Raw genomic sequence first — 12,760 nt, forward strand, 5'->3', positions numbered from 1 at the left:
ACGTTGAATATAGAGTTTAGAGTTATACAGGAAAGATCTGCAGGATTACAAATAGATGAAAAATATAAAAGTTAAACTTGAAGGCATCAGTGGTGAATAGCAGCCTCCTTGCAGCATGAGGAACACCAACTGCTGCTCAGAACTTCAGAGCGTGGCCCAAACCCACATGGATCAAGTGGAGCAGGAACAAACCTGCCTCCAGCTGTCCTGAGTGAGAATCTGGCTAAAGCTGTGTCTGCTCAAACCCAGCCTGACCAAGCCTGGAGGAAGGATTCAATGTGAAGCTGTAAAAAGTTCACTCAGCTCAGGCTCTGCAGGGCCCCTTTGGTGATGCTGGTTCAAGTCAGCTTGGGGGTACCTTGAGGGCTGATAAAATTCACTGTGTTATGTTTGCCCAATTATCCCATCATAAAAAAAGCCCCAAACAATATTTGAGGTAGCAGCAATTTTAATTGAATTGTTTAGAAAATATACATTGACAGTATAATTTGATTAAAAATAAGGGATAATTTGGAGGGGTTGTTTTTGATGAAGGCTTCTCCTCTGATGTCCTTCAACTCACCCTTGGGTTACACGTGTGCACCAAGCCAGTACAATGTAAGCCAAAACTAACATATTACTTCATTTAAGCATCAAAGCAATAAATCTCTTATAGCTGGCATTTTCCTGGGACCCAACCAGATTTTCCCTTCTTTCTGTTAGTTTTTAGTAACTGTCATCTCTTGCTTTTTCCTGCCCTTGAACATCTGCAGGAAAGGGGGGGGGTGGAACCCCTTCTCTCAACCCCTCCTCTCCCTTTCTTTCTTGGCATGATACCTTTTCACTGCTTTATTATTTCCAAATATTAATTACTTTATCCATATTGATTACTGTTGTCAGTTCTGTCAGCACGAATCACACCTATTTACCACAACTGGAAATGACCTTGTGAGGGCCTTGTGTGCTTTGCCAGTGGAACAGAAAGCCCCAGTGACCTGTGTGCCAGGCAGAGCTGCGACCAGGCTTGTGCCAGCTCTGGCAGACCTGTGCTCATTCATCTCTGTGGTTTGGGGAAGGAGTGGCAGCTTTTTCTAATGAACCCCTCTTCATCAGCAGCACAGGGAGAATCCCAATGACTTCCACCTTGAGAGGAGCCAGGTGGGTTCCTGTGTGTCACAGACATCTTTTTATGAAAAATCCTTTCCTTAGGATTTTTCCTCCTGAGAAGCTGAGAGGCCTCAGGAACAAAATGTAAACAATGGTTATCTGCTGCTGTGGAATGCAACAGGTGCATCTGGGATTGGCCTCATGTGGTTGTTTCTAATTAATGGTCAATCACAGTCAGCTGGCTCAGACTCTCTGTCCCAGCCACAACCTTTGTTACTCTTTCTATTCTATTTTTACCTAGCCTTCTGAGGAGAATGTTTTCTTCTATTCTTTTACTATAGTCTTAATGTAATATATATCATAAAATAATAAATCAACCCTTCTGAAACATGGAGTCAGAACTCCGTCTCTTCCTTCAACATAAGACCCCTGTGAACACGGTCACACCTGTGCCCATGTGGCCTCAAGGGGACACATCCCTGTGTCACAGAGGGGCAGAGATGTGGCACCTGTGCAGCGATTGTGACCTCACCTGCCCAATGCTGGGTGTCCTGAGGGCAGGCTAATGAAAGAGCTGGCCTGCAGGATAACTCAGCTTCTTCCTCTACTACTCATGTCCCTGCCTTTTAAACAAATTTATTGCTTACTGTCCTCCTCAACTTTCATCCTCTCTAAGGTAATTATGATTTGACTCTTGGGATAGTGTGACGGTGTTCACAGGGGTCTTAGGATGAGGGAAGAGATGTAGATTTGACTCCATGTTTCAGAAGGCTTGATTTATTATTTTATGATATATATTACATTAAAACTATGCTAAAAGAATAGAAGAAAAGGTTCTCAGAAGGCCAGCTAAGCTAAGAATAGAAAGGCAAGAATGATAACAGAGGCAGCTGCCTCAGACTCTCTGTCCAAGCCAGATTTGCCATTAATTAGAAACAACCACATGAGACCAATCCCAGATGCACCTGTTGCATTCCACAGCAGCAGATAACCATTGTTTACATTTTGTTCTTGAGGCCTCTCAGCTTCTCAGGAGAAAAAATCCTAAAGAAAGGATTTTCATAAAAAGATGTCTGCGACAAGATAGATCACAGAGGAAGGAGATATGGGATAAAAGTCTAGGCTGGTTTATACCTTGTAGCTGCCCAGATACAGGCCAGGCTAGAGCTCTCATTTGCTGATTCTCTTTAGCCTAGGATAGGTAAGTAGGGGGTGATTATAGTCTGAGGGGCACAAAGCCCACCCTGGCTGCTGCAGAGGGAGTGAGACAGAAAAAGGAGAGCAGCAAAGGCAGTAGTTAAATTAAATTAGTGGCTGAAACCTGGGCACTCCTGCAGAGGAGGAGGGAAAGCCAGAGAACTCCGCTGCTGATGCTGTGGCAGAGAAGGGAACATGCCCTGGAGCACTCCAGAGGAATCTTTGAACCTCTTGTGAGCTGGGGCTCTGCCACTGATCCCAAAGGTGTGAGCCTGCAGCTCAGCAGCTGGTACAGGCACCACTGAAACTCTGGATGGCAAATGCTCTTCTATTCGTTGTATTTTTCATACTTTTGGTGAGCTACAGTAATTTCTTTGCAATCAGGTGATGGGATTGACACAGATCTCTCTATTCTGGAGCATGTCCTGATGTCCTTGGTCACCCAGAGCTTTGCCCTCTGCTCCTGAGAGAGGCAATGGCCACAACAGGGAAGGATTTCTGTGAGTAGCAGCTTCACTGGCAGGTTTGGACTTGGTGAATCCCCACAGACAACTGACATGACTGGGGGTCAGACCCAGAATGATGTGCTCACAACCCAGAGTGAGCTCTGGGATGTTTCCTGACAGCAGCCAGACTGACCCAGGTGTTTGTGATTAGGGTAACACCTTTTGTCTCTCCTTTTTCACTATTTACAAGACTTTGAAACATCATTGCTCATAGAGAGCTCTGACACCCTTGAGTTACCTTTTGTGTTCAGTTTCTTGTTTTCTGTAAGTTACAATCAGGGAAAGCTTGACCTGATAATCCAATCTACACCTCTGGTGGGAAAGGAAGGTTCCCTGGGGCCCAGAAATCAGAGTTGGGGTTTGTTTGACTCTTGAAAAGTAAACAGGGATGTGGAAATCTTCCTTACTCAGGGTCACCAAATGTGGTGGAGACCACAGGACAAGGGAAGAGATGAGAATCTGAATTGTTTCAGAAGGCTGATTTATTTCTTTATGATATATATTATATTAAAAGAAAATGATATATTAAAACTATACTAAGAGAATAAAGGATTTCACCAGAAGGCTAGAAAGGAATGAAAAGGATAAAAATAAAATAATAATAAAAATAAAATAACGAATACTAAAATAATAAAATAAACAATAAATTAAATAAAAATAAAATAAAATAAAAAATAAATAAATAAATAAATAAATAAATAAAATAAATAAAAATAAATTAATAAAATAAATAATAATAAATAAATAATAAAATAATAATTAAATCTTGTGGCTGCTCACAGCCTCGACACAGATGGCTGTCATTGGTCACCAAGTAAAAACAATTTCACATGCTGGGTAAACAATTCTTCAAATCACATTCCAAAGCAGCAAAACATGGGGCAGCTGAAGCTTCCCAGCTTCTCAGGAGAGAAGATCCTAACAAAATGATTTTTCACAAAATGTGACACAGGGAGCAGAGTTTTCCAAAGCAGTAAATTTCAAAGGCAGTGCTAGGCTTCCCCTGGTGCTGAGTTCAAGATTCAAGTCCTGACTTTTTGTGTGGAGAGCTCAAAGTTTAAATAAGGTTTTGCTCCTCACCTCACCTCTTTCCAAACCGGAATTTCTCCGCAGTCATTGCTGAGGGAATAGCTCCTCCAAAAAGGATCCTCTTTCCACCGGAGAAGATCTGCATGGTCTGGCAGCAGAGGCAGCATGCTGGGGCTGGGCTCTTCAACGTGGGCAACACCTGCTTCCTCAACTCTGTGCTGCAGTGCTTGACCTACACCCCGCCACTGGCCAACTACCTGCTGTCCCGCGAGCACAGCCGGGCCTGTGAGTGCTGGGGGAACATCTCCTTGGGAAATCTCCCTGAAAATCTGTCTGTCAAACCCCAAAGATGCCCAGAACATGGAGTTAGATTTAGGGAGAATGTGGTGGTACCACTGTGGGTGTCTCTGGGTCTGCGTTGAAGGCACTTGAGATGATATTTCCAAACGTAGTCATGTTTGGACTCAAGTGTTTATTATTTCTTACCAGTAAAACAGTCTCAAATGTGGTGGTACCACTTCTGGGTTTCTCTGGGTCTGGATTGAAGGCACTTGAGACAGTAGTTCATGTTCAGACTCAAGTGTTTATTGTTTTTCATCAGTAAAACAGTCTCACTACTGAGTTGGGCAGCTTTTCATTAGAAGGCACAAAATGGCCAACAATCTCTGGTTACAAGGTCTTTTAAGACTAAACTATCCAATTAAGAACTGACACCTGGATTATTTTCCCTTTTAACCCAATAACTGATCCCAAAGAGCCCACAGTGCAGACTTTCCTGCCCCATTATAAAATGCCACCCAAACCCATGAAGAAGAACCATGAAGAAGAAACTCAGGATGACACTCTGTGCCATCTTGCTTCCATCCACAACACACTAAAAATCCCAAAACCTCAATTTCTCACCCAGTGATACACCTACACTACTCTCTATAATCTATTTCACACTTTTGTGGGTTCCAGTCTATCTTGAAGTCTGGGAAACTTTCTCCATGAATGAGGGTCACAGTCAGAGCTCCCCTGGCGGTCAGGGCACCCCAGAGCAGACACAGAAATATTCCCTGGGTTTCCCCAGGAGAACAGCAGTCCTTTGTCAGCCCCATGAGTTTATGTTCTTTGAGCACTCAAGCCTAGAAGCCACTTGTCCTACCCAGCTGTCTTGCCCTTCATGAAGACATCTTTTTGTAGCTCCAAGTTTTTACTCCTGCAAGTTAAACATTCTTGGCTTATTGCACAGAAAACTGTCAGTTGAGAAGCCCTCTTAAGAACATTTTCTAAAATGCCCTGGGATTGCTGGGATAAAATCCCTCTTTCTAAAATGCCCTGGTGTGGTGTTGTGAGGTCCCCAGGATGAGGTGAGAGATGACAATTTGACTCCATGTTTCTCAGAAGGCTGATATATTATATTATATTATATTATATTATATTATATTATATTATATTATATTATATTATATTATATTATATTATATTATATTATATTATATTATATTATATTATATTATATTATATTATATTATATTATATTACATTACATTATATTATATTATATTATATTATATTATATTATATTATATTATATTATATTATATTATATTATATTATATTATATTATATTATATTATATTATATTTATCATACCATACCATATTATAGTATATCCTATATCCTATATACTATATTATATATTATATTTTGTATATTATATATTATGTTATATTATATGCTAAAACTATACCATAGAAAGAGAAAGGATACAGCAGAAAGCTAGAAAGGAATGAGTAATAAAAACCCATGACTGACCACAGTCCCAACACAACTGGACTTTGATTGGTCATTAAAATTAAAACAATTCACATGCTGGGTAAACAATTCTCCAAATCACATTCCAAAGCAGCAAAACAAGGAGAAGCTGAAACTTGCTAGCTTCCCAGGAGAAAAAATCCGGGTAAAGGGATTTTCCATAAAATGTCATGGTGACACCTGGGATGGCTGGGACACTGGGAGGAGGGGAGCATTGCACTGGGGTGGGAGAGGGGCATTACCCCGCTGCTGTGGATATTTTGGTGGCCTCAGGACCTTCCCTGTGTTCCTCCTCAGGCCACCACCAAGGTTTCTGCATGATGTGCATCATGGAATCTCACGTGAACAAGGTCCTGCACTCCCCTGTCAGCGCCATCCTGCCCTTGGCTGTCCTCAAGGTTTTCAGACGTAAGTCATGCCCCGTGCTTTGGCAGGTTTCCTTCCCTCCTTGTATGAGAAAACCACAAACTCCTTCTTTTTTAGGCATAGGAGAGCATTTCCAGCCTGGCAGGGAGGAAGATGCCCATGATTTCCTGTGCTGCACTGTCAATGCCATGCAGAGAGCTTGTCTGAGTGCAAGCAATGAGTAAGCACAAGCAAATCACCCTCAGAGCATTCTGAGCCCTTTGGGCTGCTTGATGTCTTGATGTGCTCCCAAAAAAACGAAAACCTGGGCTTTCAGGGCAAGCAAAACCCATGGAGGAGATAATGCTTTGTCTTAACACTTGTTTCCAGCTTGGACCTCTCTTCTCAATCCACCACCATTGTCTATCAAATATTTGGGGGCTTTCTGAGATCCAGAGGTATGTTTGCACAATTATTACTCTCTTTGGCATTGTCTGTGCCTGATATTTGGTCCTGGGACTGGTGGGGCAGGTGCAGTGTGTAAATGGGCAGTGTCAGTCAGTTCAACATTGCTCAACATTTGGATTTTTCCTTCCAGTCACCTGCTTCAGCTGTGAAGCCATTTCTGACTCCTACGAGGCCTTCCTGGACGTTCCTTTGGATATCAAAGTAAGAGGCTTTGCAGTTGTGGTACAAAACATCCCCTGCAGCTTCCCAGAGCCAACACATTTGTCTTAAAAATGTGCCCAGGAGATCTTGGTGTGGGTGGGAAGGGCAGTGGAGAGTCCGTGGCACTCTGTGGGTGCTGTTTTTAAGCTGGACAAGCAGCATTATCCTCTCTGCACCCTCGATATATCCTCATCCTTGTTCCCTTTGCCCTCCCACCACCCCTGTCTGCCTCCCAGGCTGGTGGGTTGCATTGCTTGCACCACTGGTGCCCCTGCACAGTGGCATCAGTTGAACTGAGCAGGGGTACAGGGAGGGAGCTCCTGATGGCTCCAGGAGCTGCTGGGACACAGGGAAATGTTCAGCATCACTCTCTGCTCCTGCCTCCTCCTGCACGGGTTCATGGTGGGTCTCTCCAGCATCAGCCACAGGGGTTTTCTGGGGAAATGTTTGGGCTGAGGGAATTTCCTGCAGCTCAGAGTGCTCATTTCTCTCCCCTCCAGGCTGCCTCGTCCCTCACTGCAGCTCTGGAGGAATTTGTGACACCCGAGCACCTGGATGGTGATAACTGCTTTAAATGTGACAAGTAAGATGACTACTGAGAACTTATTAACACAAAATCCTGTGTGAGGGGGCTGAATGTCGTTGAGCAGAAGTAATCTACTTGTGGAGGTTTCCTGCACACAGATGAGATGCAGCTTTTAAAAACCATGGCAGTGAAAAGCCTTAGAATAGCAAAAGCTGTGTGAGGCAGGAGACGTTTCCTGGCCACTGTGGTGTTTGTAAGGTCCTCAGGACAAGGGAAAAGATGAGGAATCTGACATTCTATTCTATTCTATTCTATTCTATTCTATTCTATTCTATTCTATTCTATTCTATTCTATTCTATTCTATTCTATTCCATTCCATTCCATTCCATTCCATGTCATAATATAATATTTATATATCATATTATATTTACGTATAATACTATATATAATATAGATCTCATATCACATTATATTATATTATATTATATTATATTATATTATATTATATTATATTATATTATATTATATTATATTATATTATGCTAAAACTATACTAAAGAAATAGAAAGGATACATCAGAAGGCTGAACAAGGATGAATAATGAAAACCCGTGACTGACTCCTCAGAGTCCAACACAGCTGATGGTGATTGGTCATTAATTAAAAACAATTCACATGGAACCAATCAAAGATGCACCTGTTGGTAAACGATCTCCAGACCACATTCCAGAGCAATCAGATAATTATTGTTTACATTTCTCTCTCCTGGGAGGCTTCTCATCTTCCCAGGAGAAGAAATCCTGGGCAAAGAGGATTTTTCCAGAAAATATAATGGTGGCATGGCCGCCTTGGGGCAGGGTTTGGGTGCATTTCAGCGCTGGGCTCTGTGCTTGGTTCCAAGGTGTAAGAAGAATGTTGCTGCCTCCAAGAGGTTCACAGTCCATCGTGCGCCCAAGATCCTCACGGTGTGCCTGAAGAGGTTTGACTGCTTCAACGGTGGGAAGATCAGCAAGGTGGGTACACAGATGGGGGACAGCTTTCTCTTCCTGGAGCAGATTTCCTGGGGCAGCTTTCTCTTCCTGGAGCAGATTTCCTAGAGCTTGTCACAAGCCTCTGTGTTGGGTTAGTCCTGTTCCCTTCTGGGGAAAGTGTCACCATTAGGTTGGACGTGACATACACACACACATGATCAGGGTTTAAGAAGAAAAAAGTTTTTATTTTGCAGTTTTTCCAGCTTATGTACTCTTAACAAAGTGTGAATTTAAGTTAAATTAAGATTTAATTATACCACACTAACTTACTGTATTCATTGGTGCAAAGCAATTAGCATCAATATAATTGGCAAAAGTTTTACAGAAATTTAATAAAACACGTATACACATCTACTTATAGGCATAGTCTAACTTACAAAAATTTTCATATATCTTTTCTATATCTGTTTCTCTGTCTACATGCTAACAACCTTGTCTTCTTCCTTGCTATAAATACACTCAAAAATCATCAATTGATATTTTTTTCTATTAACTCATCTTTGCTTGTAAGCCAGCTGTCAAACCCCTCCATAGGAGAGAAGACAGGCAAGCGCTCTTCTCCAAGAGCTGCTTTGGCCAAGAACACTCTCCTGCCACCCAAACCATGTTGCTTTATGGAAATCCAGCTGTTTATGAACCCCAAAGATGTATTTACACACCTGTGGTCCCCTCCATAGGAGAGAAGAATTCCCTTGGGAAGACAGGCAAGCTCTCTTCTCCAAGAGCTGCTTTGGCCGAGAACAATTTCCACCCAAACCATTACACATTGCTTTATGGAAAACCAGCTGTTCATGAGACCCAAAGATGTATTTGAAACCATAAATTGTTATTTTTTCTATTCACTCAGCTTTGCTTGCAAGCCAGCTGTCAAACCCCTCCATAGGAGAGAAGAAGACAGGCAAGCTCTCTTCTCCAAGAGCTGCTTTGGCAAAGAACACTTTCCACCCAAACAATTACACGTTGCTTTATGGAAAACCAGCTGTTCATGAGACCCAAAGATGTATTTGAAACCATAAATTGTTATTTTTTGTATTAACTCAGCTTTGCTTGCAAGCCAGCTGTCAAACCCCTCCATAGGAGAGAAGAAGACAGGCAAGCGCTCTTCTCCAAGACCTGCTTTGGCAAAGAACACTTTGCATCCAAACCATTACACGTTGCTTTATGAAAAACCAGCTGTTCATGAACCCCAAAGACGTATTTGAAATCATAAATTGTTATTTTTTCTATTAACTCAGCTTTGCTTGCAAGCCCCTCCATAGAAGAGAAGAATTCCCTTGGGAAGACAGGCAAGCGCTCTTCTCCAAGAGCTGCTTTGGCCAACGACAATTTCCTGCCACCCAAACCATGTTGCTTTATGGACAACCAGGTGTTCATGAGCCCCAAAGATGTATTTACACACCTGTGGCCCCTGGATGTGGCAGGCTCTGCTGTGTCACAGGTCAGGGTCACTTCTGAGCCCTGCTGGTGTCCCTGTAGGTTGTGGAGTACCCTGAATTCCTGGACCTTCGTCCCTACATGTCCCAGGCAGATGGAGAACCCCTCCAGTACTCCTTGTATGCTGTCCTGGTGCACAGTGGGGTCAGCTGCCAAGGAGGACACTATTTCTGCTACACAAAGGTGAGCAGCAGTTTCCTTCCTTCCCCAATGGGGAAAATGTGTGCTGGGGGAGATAAACTTTCCAAGGTTTTGGGGCAGAAGGTTTCCTTAGGAGCTGGGCTGGTATTGTATTTGTGTTGTCCCCAGATGAAGGAAGGAATGATAAATCTGACTTCATGTTCTCAGAAGGCTAATTTATTATTTTATAATGCTATATTATATTAAATAATGCCATACTATACTATACTAAAGAATTCAGAAAGGATACTTACAGGAGGCTAAAAAGATAATAATGAAAACTTGTGACTCTTTCCAGTCTTGACACAGCTTGGCCCTGATTGGCCAATAAGTCAAAACAATTCACATGAAACCAATGAAACAATCTCCAGTTGGATAAACAATCTCCAAAACACATTCCACATGAGCAAAACCCAGGAGAAGCAAATGAGATAATTATTGTTTTCCTTTTTCTCTGAGGCTTTTCAGTTTGCCAGGAGAAAAATCCTGGGCAAAGGGATTTTTCCAGAAAATGTGAATGCCACAGAATGAATTTTTTTAATATACTCTTTGCTTGGTAGTTTTCTGACTGTGTTTTTGGAGAGAAACCATGCAGAAATCCTTGCCTGTCACCATGATATTTTCTGAAAAATCCCTTCACCAGGATTTCTTCTCCTGGAAAGCTGAGAAGCCTCAGAGAGGAATGTAAACAATAATTATCTGATTGCTCTGGAATGTAGTCTGGAGATGGTTTACTAACAGGTGCATCTTTGATTGGTTCCATGTGAATTTTTTTAAATTAATTACCAACCACCATCAGCTGTGTCAGATTCTGAGGAGTCAGTCATGAGTTTTCATTATCATTCTTGTTAAATCTTCTGATGCATCCTTTCTCTTTCTTTAGTATAGTTTTAGAATATAATGTAATGTAATATAATATAATACAATATAATGTAATGTAATGTAATATATTGTAATATAATATAATAGAGTACAATGTAAAACAATATAATACAATATAATACAATATATATTATATTATATTATATTATATTATATTATATTATATTATATTATATTATATTATATTATATTATATTATATTATATTATATTATATTATATTATATTATATTATATTATATTATATTATATTACATTATGTTACATTATATTAATTTCAGCCTTCTGAGAACATGGAGTCAAATTCTCGTCTCTCACATCATCCTGGGCACCTCACAACACAAAAATTGCCTTTTTTTTCTTTTTTTCCCAGGCCAGCAATGGGCTGTGGTACGAGATGGATGATGAGTCTGTGGAGCTCCGTTGCATTGACACAGCTCTCAGGCAGCAAGCCTACCTGCTCTTTTATGCCAGGTAATAACCAGGATGCAGATCTGATCAGAAGATGTTTCCTTTTCCCTGTTTATTGTTTTGCTTCTCCTACTCCAGAATGTTTTTCAATTACTGCCTGCATCATTCAGCGCTGTGAAACCTTTGCTACCCCATGTGTGTCACCCTGATTTTTGCCCGCTCTCTGATGCTGGAATTATGTACAGAAGAGCAAAAGAACTTAAAGTGGCCTGCCAGGAAAGATGGGGAGGGACTCTTTTACAAAGAAAGGTTGGACACAATGAAGGCTATCAGTTTTCAGCTAACCCAGGGCAGGTTTACATTAAATATTAGGGACAAATGCTTCAGGGAAGAGTGGTGAGACAATGGAAGAGGCTGCCCAAAGTAGATATGGGTGCCTCATCCCTGGAAGTGTTCAAGGCCAGTTTGGACAGGGCTTGGAAAAAACCTGGTCTATTGTTTATGTGACTGGGATGTGGAACAAAATGAGCTTTAACGTCCCTTCCAACACAAAAAAGTCTCTGAATTTATGAAATGGTGGCTGTAGAAGGTATAAAAATGAGGTTTTGCTGGGACAGAAGCAGACTAGGTGGGAAGACTATCTGAAATTTCCATTAGTGGCCTTGGTTAAGTCTTCTCTCTGTCATAGGAACCTCTCCAAGAAAATCACTGAACCCCAGAGGAAGCTGCAACAACAGCCTTAAACTGAGATCAGTCTTTTTTCCTCCAGATGCTCCGATCTGAAGATTGGAGAGAGGGCTGCTTCTTCCTCTCTGACACCACCACATGCCCCTTCCTTCCTCAGCCACTGGGCAGGCAGCAGCAAGAAGGTGGCTTCCATTGGCCCCCAGGGTTTGCCTGGCAGGAGGAAGGTAACTCTGGGCAGGAGGAGCAGGGGATTTTCTCTAGGATCTCTCTCAGAATCTCTGCTGGTCAGAGATGTGTTAGAAAATCTCTTTCCCCAGCTCAGCAGTTGAAGAAAGAGTCAGAACTCTTCTATTCTCGTTCTCAAGGTTGTTTATTGTTTCTTATCTATAAAATTCTTTCTCCAACCTGCTGAGGTCCGTTCAGATCAGACAAAGGCACACTGCTGTTATCTTCTTATACTAAAAACTACATGTACACTATTTACAATAACTTCCCAATACCTATCACCTGTTTTAGACAGTGAGCTTCTACTCTAAACCAATCTAAAAATGCCAACATCACCCAGAAGATGGAGGCTATGAAGAAGAAAGAAAAAGGACAAGGCACACCCAAATTCCTCCATCTTGTGACCCCAAGCCCCCATTCTAAAAACCTCAAAAAATCTATTTTTCACCCCATGACAAACTATTTTTCTATTTAAACTTTCTTGACTTGTAATTCTTCATATAAATGTTGGTAATGGTTTTTTCCAAGGGCTAAATCAAAGGCACAGGGGTTTTGGGCTCTGTGCCAAGGTCTCTGAGCCCCCTGGGCAGGGGCTGGAGCCCTCCAGAGGAATTTGCTGGGTTCTGACAGATCTCAGCATTTCTGCTTTTTCTCCTCCCATCCTGCAGCATTCTTCACAGCCACAATGCTGCTTCATCTCAAACACCCCACCCAGATCCATCCCATTTGTGCACCTTTGGCCATTTGTCCTTG

This window comes from Melospiza georgiana, chromosome 28, assembly GCF_028018845.1.
Source record: "Melospiza georgiana isolate bMelGeo1 chromosome 28, bMelGeo1.pri, whole genome shotgun sequence".
NCBI lineage: Eukaryota > Metazoa > Chordata > Aves > Passeriformes > Passerellidae > Melospiza > Melospiza georgiana.